This window comes from Solanum dulcamara, chromosome 8 (genome assembly GCF_947179165.1).
Source record: "Solanum dulcamara chromosome 8, daSolDulc1.2, whole genome shotgun sequence".
In the NCBI taxonomy this organism is placed as follows: domain Eukaryota; kingdom Viridiplantae; phylum Streptophyta; class Magnoliopsida; order Solanales; family Solanaceae; genus Solanum; species Solanum dulcamara.
Window position 1 is genome coordinate 15414269 of NC_077244.1, and position 10188 is coordinate 15424456.

Consider the following 10188-nt stretch of genomic DNA (forward strand, 5'->3'; position numbering starts at 1 on the left):
CAAATTTAATTCTGGATGCTTTACTTACCCAAATTCAATTTTTGAAAGCCCTATGGGCTCCTTAATTTCTTGGCTATTAGGAAAACCAATACATACTTAGAAATCATCCCCAATCCATTATCGGATTATCCTAGTCTTCACATCACTCAGATTTTGTCTGAGATCATCCTTGCCTAAAATTTTCAAGTCACTTTCCAAAATATTTTCTAGACAAATACTTTCACCATTGGTCTGCCCATAATGACAATAACAAGTCATTACAATAGATATCAATTTACTCATATCTTGTCCCCGAGTGATCAAATAAGAAAAAGAGTAGTACCTGAATCCTCAAATAAGTGAGAGTACTTGTCCCACATGTCACTCTCGATCTCCCAATAGCCTCCTTAATTAGACGATGCTTCCACTGAACCTTTACCGATTTGACCTCTTTTGTACTCAACTTTCGGACATCCTAATCAAGAATCACAATTAGCTCCATTTCGTATGGTAGATCCTTTTTTAATAATCCTGAGTCCTACTTGATGATATAGTCTCCATTCCCATGGTACTTCTTAAGAATAGACACATGAGAAATTGGGTGAACTCCAAACAAGTTGGGTGGTAGTGCTAACATATAAGCCACTAGCCTAATACTATTAAGAATTTCAAACAGACCAATGTAGCGAGGGCTAAGCTTACTCTTTTTACCAAATCTCATGACTCCAGCCCGTATCCCAAAACTATTAGTAATGGGATAAAGGGTAGAAAACTAAATCAAAATTAAACAGATAATAGAAATTACAAATGAAGGAGTGGAAGCAAGCCAAAACTATATACATATAAAAATCCCTCCCAGAATCTGGAAGTCACAAGTTCGGAGCTACTACAAAAATGAATACAAGTCCCAAAATTGGACCACAGAAACAAGACTTGTCTCCAAATTGCAAAAGACTAGTCATAATATACACATAATGAGTGTTGACACTCAAGTTTGACCCTTCTTTCTTCAAATTATATTTTATTTGAGCTTCTAAGTTAATAATTATTTTATCATTATTTCTGATTATATTTACAATTTGTTACTATTATTTTTATTATTATTATTGTTAATTTTATGACCGACATTTTTTTATATATAGTAATAAAGTTACCTTTTAAACTTTCTATCGTCGTCATCTTATTTCAAATTTCTTACTTATTAAAGTAGATATAAGTCAATATTTTGGTAAATTATTAGCGAAAAGTTATAATATTAGAATTTTATTTTCTACATACTAATTACGTGTTGCATAAGTTACCAAATTAGAAGCTCGAAAGAATTAATTCGAAGAAGGAAAAGACCCATATTATTAAGCCAATTGGGCTACCAAATTTGGCCGAAAGGATTAAATTTTGTAATCATCAGCAACCTATATTTTACACCCAAAATGAGCCCAAATTCATTCCACTTTTCAGCCCAACCAAAACTAATTTGCTTCCCTAAATTTATCATTCTCTCTCTTCCTCAATTGTTGCTTTCACGCCATGTAACATCAATAGAAGAGCGCTTCATCTTCATTTTGGGATAAAGCTTGACCTCTTCATCGATTTCCTGCAGCAAATTCACCTTGAAATCTGGGGATTTTGAAAAAAGCTTTTGATATAAACTCTTTGGGAAGAATAGGCAAGGGTATTATCTTTGCTCCTTTCCAATTTTACTTTCTTTCTTGCCATTTTTGGCTTATGTTCCTGCACCATCTGCCTTTGTTTGTCATCCATTGAAAGTGGATTCAAATGTTTCAAATTCAAACAACCAATTTACATTCAAATGACCAAAAAATCCCGCCCAATGTTTCAAGGAGAAACGCCCTATTTTGTCACTATAAATATCAGCTTTGGCATTCATTTTTGGGACCATGCTTTTCTATCTTCACAACACCTTTAACCATTGTTCTTTTGTCCTAAATATCGTCTTTGCATTCTCTTTGGATCTAGATTGAAACACTGTTTTCAAGCTTGCTCAAGTTCGTCATTGTTTGAACATAGATCTTCGACCAAAGCACCCGTTTACCGCTCCGTAACAGGTGATACTCGCCTCCTATGTTTTCTGTATTTCTAACTAGGTGATATATAAATGTTCTCTTCTATTTCGAGAAGGTCTTGTATAGATAATAATTTTTGCCTAGCTACGCTATTATAAAACTCTCACTTCCCTTCACATTTGGATTGCTTGAATTTAATGAATGACTGGATCAGATAGTTACATGAAATCAGTTTGTTGTTCCAAGTTAATTTTCATTTGGTGATTGACAACTTACGTTTTTTGGGCAAACGCATGTAATAAAGGATGAATATTAACTTTCTTAGGCAGCTGATGTATACTTCTCAAGTAGGAATATGTTTTAATGCAGTTTTGTATTGTCTTGCTTAGTTAAAGAATATGCTACAAGTTATGTTCTTTGCATTATTGCGCTTTATCTCTCTCTATATAAATCTAATACATATAACTTGGGTTTAAGTCTCTTTTCTTTCTCTGTTAGCATCCTCTATTCTATTCTCTGCTGGTAGAAATGGGTGTATGAATTTATTCCTTTTCATCTTAAATATTTAGTATTGACTATGTAAAAGTCAATGTTAAAGGATCATGGTCTGAAAATTAAATTTCTTTATAGTTTAAATCTATTAAAGTTGGAAATTAATTTTGTGCCTAAAAGGCATGTATGGTTGTCTCATGCTTGATTTCTTCTAGTTTAGTTCATAGGTCTTCAATGTATCTTGTCCGATGCTTTCATATTTTGCGGCGTGGCTTTATTTGGATGTATCTACTTTTGTTCACTATTATTTAAGGTCGATTCGTCTTGATTCAAGACTCTCGCCGAAAATCGAGTCTTTTAGACTTGATATTACGACCATACCTGCATATGGAATTGCATCACAAAGTCTTAGGATGTTCTTGGCAGCCAAAAAGAAACAAGCAGACTTGTCTAGGCTCGCTGCTCACCTATTCTCTTCGTTTCAGTTCTATTGTCCGTCTTCTCTGTCTATTTTCTTTACGACTTGTTTGATTTATGTGATTTTGTTCTTTTAGTTATAGTTCATTGTTTTAGTATGGGAGACTGACTTAATTTTAGAATCACCTAATATCCTTATCCTTGTTATAATTAGTTACTCATCTTATATAATAGTAGCTTTTTATTACGAAAACCTTTTAAGATGGAACCAACTTTTGGTTCTAGCTCAAATTTATTTTTTTGGAATATGCTAATTTCCATGAGCAAAAAAAATCAAAATTTTATTTTATTTTTTTAGACATAAATTTTGGGCTAATAAAACTGTTTTTAAGTAAATGATTTTATTTTATTTTTTTAAAAAAGTCCCACCATGCTATTGAAATGCAAGAGAGTTTTTCCCCCAGAAGTTAGAATGTTTTCCAACTTGTTTACTTAGTTATTTGATCTTTTAGCACCTTTTCCTTAAAAGCTTTTGCCATTCTGCTGCAAATCCAAGAGTTCTTTCAAGTTTAAGATATTCTAGTGATTTCAAGGTAAAAATAAATGTTTTCTAACTAATTTTTTTGAGTTCTTTTTAATCTCTTAATCCTCATATTTTACTTTAGCTAATTAACCTAAGTTTGGTCGGTATTCATTTTTAACAAATCTTAAAGGATGCTAACCCCTTTCCTTTAGGATAACTAAAACTCTTACGTAGAATCACATAAGTTAAGTAGACCACCAACTGGAGTTTATTTTAGCATTTTTAGTTAATTATTTAGGTGTCCTAATTTATCTTAAAAATAATTAGATGGTGACTCCTTAAGTTAAATAATTTAGGAATCACCAATATGTTGTACACTATATTTGACGCAAGTTAAAATGGGGTATAACAATGAGATGGGTAAATGTAGGATGCCATGTGCTCACCCTCGCCTCCGGATCAGATTGCAACAGGCTCTAACTCAATGCTAGTAGCTGGTGCTTGGACCTGGATCACGAAAACAAATGTAGAGTATAGTATGAGTATCAAAACAATAAATACCCCATAGACATCATATGCCGACTAAGTAGTAAAAGTAAAAGTAACGTGAAAGGCTAGAATTCAACACAACAATAGACAGGGCAGAAATCTAACTGGGATGCACAAGTGTGTACTAAAAAACAAAGAAAGAGAAAACAACTAGCTAGTTCCAATCAGATTCCCATAAGCTCAGCTGGTACACTCATACGCAGGTTTAAGTAAAACCCGAATGGCTCCCATAAGCTTGAGAGGTGCACAAAAAGGTTAAGATCAATAAAGAGAACATGAAGATGTTTCAAAGATTACTACTACCTTCCACGGACTTGAACCAAACCAACTGAGTGCCTAAAATTTATCGTAGTAATCTTTGAAATATCATCAAGTTCCTTTGAACCAAAGCAAGGAAAACAAAATCAAGGACTTTAACTGATATTGGAGTAGCCACGGACTCAAACCAAGGCTAAGGATAATAATGGACTCAAACCAAGAATTTAAGTGGCCAACGACTCGAACCAAGGCTAGATATAGCGATGAACATGAACCAAAGCTGCTGATAGCGACTCCAACTTCTGCTATAAATAGTGGTGGACTCTAACCATGACTAAAGATTGCCTAGGACTTAAATCGAGGCTAAAAATACTAAGGCATGGGCTTGAATCTTACCTGGTGGAGTGAATTAGGGACTTGCACCACTTATGGAGGCCAGTCGATTAGATTTAGGATTAGAAGCCAACCAAGCTTCATGAGAAGAACCCCAAGTCGAGTGCCATAAGATTAAATCACTCTAAGCACGAACCAAATCCAACCAGAATGGACGAGCAACATCAAACTAAGAACCAAGTGCACCAAAATTGACAGAATGAGGGAATTATAGGTATATGGTTCCAAGAGCTGAGTTACTGCCTAACTTAGGACCAATCTATCATACTCAAGTCTTCTCTATTAGTCTACAGGTAGCTAAGCCATCTAATGCGATGTTATAGAATTTCTAAGGTCTAATGGATCCAAAGTATGCAAGTCTATGGCAATCACTACTCTAAGCCTAGAATAAGAACAAACATGCTTCTAACATTACACATAAGCCACAGTTAAGGTACATCACAAGGTATGGATGATCAACTAACACAACTAACAGCTTTCATTGCCTGAAATACCGAAAATAGCCCAACACATGGATTCTACGAACTAAGCATAATCAAGTACCAATTCACCCTGAAATTCACATAAATCAACATATAATTACCTAATCATGATCAGTCTAAGGAGAGGGAAGTCATAACCTACCGTAAGGCTGACTGCACGCACTCCAAATCAAGTTGCCGAAGTTTTTCCTTTTCGTACGACCTCGAAATATTATCAAGCTACAAAAAAATAGAATCACAATGTTATTACAGTTGTTTGGACAATAAAATTACTACAAATAGAGACAAACCAATTTTGTAGTCTAAAATGAGAATATGGGTGTCATGACCCGATTTCTAAGGTCATGATGATATCTACTATGACCCACCAGTAGGCAAGCCGACCCATATCCCAGAATTGTGAGTAAAGAGATGTCAGGGTAGAACATAACTAAACGAAGGAAGCTAAAAAAATATATACAAATCAAAAGATCCCTCCCAGAACCTGGAAGTCATATGTACAGAGCTACTACAAAAAAGTTTAATCCCAAAAGTGGACCACAGAAAAGGATTGTCTCAAAAAGCAAAAGACAGGAAAAATATATGTACAGAGGGAGATGGGTAAATCCAGGACACTATGTGCTTACCCTTACCTCCAATTAAGACAGCAGTTGGCTCGAATCAATGTCGATATCTAGTACTCGGGCATGCATCACGAAAACAGATACAGAGTGTAGTATGTGTACCCAAACAATAGGTACCTAGTAGGTATCATAGGACGACTAAGCAAGATAAGCAAAACTAAACTGAACTGCGAGAAAATAATCACAATCAAAGACAGGACAAGAAGTAAATGTAGGTATGTACACAAGCATACTCAATGCAGAAAGAAAGAGAAACCAGCTAGATCCGCCGGGCTCCTATAAACCCAATGGGTACGCTTGTGCACAAGTCTAAATGTAGCAACCTGAACGGACTCCCATAAGCTCGACAGGAACAAGGATATTTGAATTAAAATGAATGGATCTGACAAAGTTCCAATAATGCCACAAATTTTCTAGACTGGAGCCGAACCATACCGAAAGTCTGAAATTTTAACCCAAAACTAATAGTAGATAAGGACTTGAATTGAAGATTCATCAAAGGATCAGGAACTCGAGCTGAGATTTGATAGAAACTAAGAAATTAAAACACGGTGATAGATAAGCGTGGATTTGAAATACGTGTAAGAGAGACAAAAATGGTCCCAAAAGTTTCAAGGCCTAATGGTCCCAAAAGTATGAAAGTCTATGAAAATCACTAGTCTAAGCCCAGACTAAGGCCAAAAATGCTTCCAAAAATAGACAACAAGCAAGGCACATCACAAGGTATGAATGATCAATAATAGCAACTGACATGCTTCGACAACTGAAAAAACTAAAATATTGCCTAAGGCATTGATTTTAGGAATTTAGCATGATCAACCATCAATCACCCCCAAATTCATAAAAATCAATATATAATCACTTAATCTTGCTCAATCTAAGGAGAGGAAAGTCGTAGCTTACCTGTAGCTTGACTGCGCGCACTCCCAATCACTTAACCATAATTTTTCCATTACATACGGCCTAGGAATCCTGCCACACTATGAAAATTAGAATCATAACATTATCACGGTCGTTTAGACACTAAAATTATCAAAATCATAGTTGGATCAATTTTGGAGTAAAAAATGGGAATGTGGGACCCGCTCTGATAATTCCGGCGGACTTAGATCCTTGTAGAATGGTATAGCAGGCTAGTTTCTGGTAGTTAGGCCTTAGCTAGGTAGTAACTTTTCTCTTATGATCAGAATTATCCATAATTCCCTATGATTGTGACTTTTGGGATGCGTCAGCGATACTAGACTTCATGATCGGCTTGTTTCGATTTTGGTTAAAGCCTTGGGGTTATACCAATTAATTCATTGAGGAGAAGATCTTCAGTAATTATTAGCATCTTGTTGAAAAGGAGAATATTTGGCACCATTGAGTAAATCATCTGTGAGCATCTAGGTCCCAATCCCGACCTCCATTCTGGAATTTCATATGTGAGCATCTGGGCCCCTTTCCTAACCTTCGTTCTAAGATTCCATCTGTGAGCATTAGGTCTCAGTCCCGACCTCTATTCTAAAATTCCATCGGAGAGCATCCTGGTCCCACTCCCAGCCTCTACCTTCTTGTAAGTATGGCAGCATCAAGATTCCAATCCCGGCCTCGACCGTATTGATGGATTATGGTGAGCATCTGGGTCCCATTCCTGACCTTGTCTATATTGAGAATTTGAGCAAGCATTCGGGTACCAGTATTGGCCTCAGCCCCTAGAGTATTCATGGCTAATCGATTCTTGGTTCGATAATAATATGGTTCTTAAATTCTTGTTATCGTAGATTCTTAGTTCCTAGTCTTTGTAGTCATAGCTATTTTGTGTACCCGGTGGGCTTATGGGGGTTCATTCACGTTTTTAAACTTTCACACGAGTGATCCGACTGGTATTATAGGGGCCTAGTTGGGTGAAGTTAGAAGTAGTATTCCTAGTTTGTGTCTTCCTACTCGTATTAATACTTTACCTTCCTTACCTTAGATGCTTACTATGACTCTTGTTTAGGGTTATTCCTCTTTTTCATTTTGTTTACCTTTCTTGTTCAGTCGGCCTATGATTCCTACTGGATGCCTTATTTTTGGTACTCATACTATACTCTGTATCTACTTTCGTGATATAGGACCGAGCACCAAGTACCGTAGATGATATATCGAGCCTACTGCAGCCACTTTCGGAGACTAGGGTGAATATATGTCGTTCTAAGATCATTTATGTCTCCTTCATCTTGAATGACCCATCTTTTTGTACTTTTGAGACTAGCCGATGTTGTATATATTTTTGGTCCACTTTTGGGACTTGTATTCATTTTATTTTGGCAGCAACTCTGTACTAGTGACTTCCAGATTCTGGAAGGGATTCAGTCTTTTGTATTTTGTATATATTTATCTAGTTTCTCCTTATTTTGATTTTTGTTTGGTTCTCTTGGTTCTGTTTAGTATTTCTCCCTTATACCCATTACTTGCAGTTTTGGGTTATGAGTTTGGCTTACCTATCAAGGGTTATGGTAGGTGCCATCATGACCTGAGAAATCATATCGTGACAAATACCAAGGCAAATACTTGAACCACGCCCCGTGGAGTGAATTGGGGACTTAAACCACGAATAAAGGTGAATCGACTAGGAATAAGATTAGCGTCCAATCGAGAATCTCGGGGTGTACCCCTAATCCGAGTGCGATCAACAAATCACTCCAGCCTGAACCATATCCAACCAAAATCGATGAGTAGCTTCCAAAATCTAGAATAAAGAAATTGTGAACCGATGAAATGATGGAATTATGGATAAGAGGTTCCAAGAGTGGTGTTACGTCCTAGATAAGGCCACACTATCAGACACAAGTATTCTATACTATTATATAGGGAGCTAAGTCGTCCATAGTGTGATCGGAGAGGTTCAGGGCATAACGGCTCCAAAAGTATGCGAGTCTATGGCAATCACTAGTCTAAGCCAAGACTAAGGCCAAACATGCTTCCAACAATAAACAACAAGCCATAAAAAAAACCACAAGGTATGAATGATCAATAATAGCAACCGACATGCTTTGAAGCCCCCAAAACCCCTAAGTATAGTCTAAGACACGGATTCTAGAAATTTAGCATGCTCAACCACTGATCAGTCCAAATTCGTACAAATAAATATAGAATCACTTAATCATGCTCAATCTAAGGAGAGGGAAGCCATAGCCTACCATTAGGCTGACCGTGTGCGTTACAAATCACGTAGTCGAAGCTTTTCTCTTCCGTACGGCCTCAGAACGCTGCCACACTATCAAAAATAGAATCGCAATATTATTATGGTCATTTAGACATTAAAATTATCAAAATTGGAATGAGCCAATTTCGGAGTCAAAAATGAGAATTTGGGATCCGCTCTGGTAATCCTAGATTTGACTTCATGAAAAGGTTCAAATTACCTCCCCGAACTTGTGTTCCAAAATAGAACAAAAGTTTGGGCTCAAAATAGCGGGAAAACAAGACATGCAATTAAACCACCATAAAAGAACTAGGATAGTCGCTATTTACAGAAATATACTTCCAACAATGCTTCTATGACTCTTTCTGATCACTAAGACACGTAGACACAACTTTACAAAATCCACAGGACTTGAAATCAACCAATTGGAGCTGTTTTGAGAGAGAGAACACTAATTAAAAATGGGAATTTAGGGTTGATCGATGTTTGGTTTTAATTTGAAAGACCAGAACAAACTCTTTATCGCGATCATGAGAGAGTTACATTTGTGACACTTTGGACAAATTATCATCAGGATCGCAGTGGTCAAACCTCACGATCGCGATGACCAACCAGGTTAACCCCATTAGAGAAATCATCACTATCGCAGTAAAGGACCTCGCGATTGCGATGCCTTAGTAGGGTGACCCTCCACGATCGAAGAGGTCTCATTGAGAACGCGATGAAGGAAACCAATAGTACGAGTAAAGTGTTGCAACAACACTTTTACCCAAGATCAAAATCTCCGATGGGGTGTTCGGAATTCATTCGGAATCTTGTGCACGCAAATAAGTTATTCTACCGCACTAAATTCGATGTACAGTAAAAATTTACATATGAAGTTATTTTGATAAAAAGTGGGTCCCACACCCAAATGTTATTTTTAGCTAAATTCCACAATGAGCCTCGAGATTAGACTGGAAGCTTCGAGAAGTGAACGAAAGGTCATTCTAGACCAAACTCGACATTCTCGAACTAACTGCACAACAAAATTTTTATCTGAGTGCATTTTCCAAGAATGTTCACTGTAGTCAAACTGAGGCAAAATTTCAGAGACTAAAACACAAATGGTCTAAACTCACAATGAAAGCCTTAGTACTCCTACTGACCATGCTACTAGCCTAATTTTACCATTTCAAAGTTGATGGAACTGTCAGAATTTTGTTCTGGGTCCGCTTACCTGATGTTATGACCAAAATCAACTTTTTAAGCTTCAAAGGCTCCAAAATAGGAAAACAAG

General features: G+C 36.6%; 1 long non-coding RNA gene across 1 annotated transcript; it reads left to right on the plus strand.

Annotated features, from left to right (window-relative positions):
• Nucleotides 1-1448: 1448 nt before the first annotated feature.
• LOC129901314 (uncharacterized) lies at nt 1449-8122 on the plus strand. The gene is made up of 2 exons (XR_008769809.1): nt 1449-2045; nt 7837-8122. It is a non-coding gene; the product is annotated as an uncharacterized LOC129901314 (long non-coding RNA).
• The last annotated feature ends 2066 nt before the right edge of the window (nt 8123-10188 follow it).